At 34.0% G+C, this 1877-nt stretch overlaps 1 non-coding gene across 1 annotated transcript; it reads right to left on the bottom strand.

The window, feature by feature from the left end:
• Positions 1-420: 420 nt before the first annotated feature.
• Positions 421-527, bottom strand: LOC132651710 (U6 spliceosomal RNA). The gene has a single exon (XR_009589293.1). It is a non-coding gene; the product is annotated as a U6 spliceosomal RNA (small nuclear RNA).
• Between the last annotated feature and the right edge of the window lie 1350 nt (positions 528-1877).

The raw sequence follows: 1877 nt of genomic DNA, 5'->3' as shown, positions 1-1877 counted from the left end.
GGTCCTACTCTCATTGTTTCTGAATTTTTTTTTGTTCTTCTCAATGCAGTTTATTCAGGAACCTTGAACAATCTTCTGATCCTGGGGAAAGCCAGCCCCCAGCTTAAAATAGACTCTGGGTAGCCAACCTCAGTGTGCCTCATGGGCAACGCAGATAGGTCCATTATTCTTATGTTTTGTCTTATTGTTTTGTCTTAAATTTCTTGGACAGTCTTTATCAGGATATAAATATATATTTTTAGATTTATCATTTCTTTGACAAATACATCAATTTCTTCCATACTATCTTCTATATTTGAGTTTCTTTCTTCCATCTCTTGTAGTCTATTGGCTATGCTTACCTCTGTAGTTCCTATTTGTCTTCCCTAACTTCTTTCTCTAAACAATTTCCTCTATTTGGGTATTATTTAATTTCTCTAAAAATATATGGAATGCTACACAAATTTTCATGTCATCCTTGCACAGGGGCCATGCTAATCTTCTCTGTATTGTTCCAATTATGGTATATGTGCTGCTGAAATGAGCACTGCATAAATTTTTTCAAGTGGTCATTAATAAAGTCAAGTGTCCTTGACTTATTAGTTTCATATCACAGATTCTATTATTATTTGTTAAATGAACAGTGAATTATTTTCTGTGAAAATGCTCCCTGACCAAGGCAAACCTTTGAACAAAAAGCTTTTCATTGGGACATAGTATATACTTTTAAAGAGACCATTCCATGATGTCATGTCAGCAAGCAGTCTTTATGTTGTAGTCCTTCACCAAATCTGAAAGCTTTTCATACTGAACCATAAGTAGTGAGGAGAGAGAGGAAGACTAAAAGAGACACAGAGAATGTGCTTGAAAGGTGTCTGGTTTTATGTTGAAGTCTTTGATCCCCTTGGACTTTAGTTTTGTGCAGGGTGATAAGTATGATTCTATTTGGATTTTTCTACATTCAGAGATTCAGTTTGTACAGCACCATTTGTTGAAGATGCTATCTTTTTTCCATTGTATGGTTTGGGCGTCTGTGTCAAAATTCAGGTGTTCATAAGTATGTGGATTTATTTTTGGGTCTTCTACTTGGGTCCATTAATCTACCTCTCTTTCTATGCCAGTACCATCCAGTTTTTATGACTGTTGCTCGATAATACAGCTTGAGATCAGGGATGGACATACCTCCAGAAGATTTTTTGCAGAGGACTGTTTTAACAATTCTGGGTTTCCAGTTTTTTCATATGATTTGAGAATTTTTCTTTGAAGATCTGTAAAGAATTGTGTTGGTAATTTGATGTGAATTAAATTGAATCTGTAGATTGCTTTTGGTAAGATGGCCATTTTTACAATGTTAAAACTGCCAAGCCATGAGTATAGATCTTTCCATCTTGTAGAAGATCTCCACCTTCTGATATCTTTTTCTAATTCTTTCTTCATAGACTTGAAATTTTTCATAGAAGTCTTTAATTTGCTTGTTTAGAGTCATACCAAGGTACTTCAAATCTTTGACCGTATACAAGAACACATCCATGATATCATCCACTATTACATAGTAGGCTTCATCCCAGGACTGTAAGGAGTGTTTCAATATATAGAAATCTATCAATGTGATACACCATATTAATTCAATGAAAAAAAATACATGATAATCTCTTTAGATTCTGAAAAAGTATTTGAAAAATCTAAACTCCATTTATTTTTAAATATTAGAGAGATCATGGATGCAAGGCAAATATCTAAATATAGTAAAGGCAATATAGAAACTTATAAGTAACATCACACTAACTGAGAGAAACTTAAAGCAATCCCACTGAAATCAGTGACAAAGCAAGGCTGTGCATTCAAAATAGTTCTGGAAGTCCTTGCTAGAGCAATAAGACAATTGAAGGAGATCAAGG

Source organism: Meriones unguiculatus (genome assembly GCF_030254825.1).
Source record: "Meriones unguiculatus strain TT.TT164.6M chromosome Y unlocalized genomic scaffold, Bangor_MerUng_6.1 ChrY_unordered_Scaffold_23, whole genome shotgun sequence".
Classification (NCBI taxonomy): Eukaryota; Metazoa; Chordata; class Mammalia; order Rodentia; family Muridae; genus Meriones; species Meriones unguiculatus.
This window is presented reverse-complemented; position numbering and strand designations above follow the sequence as displayed.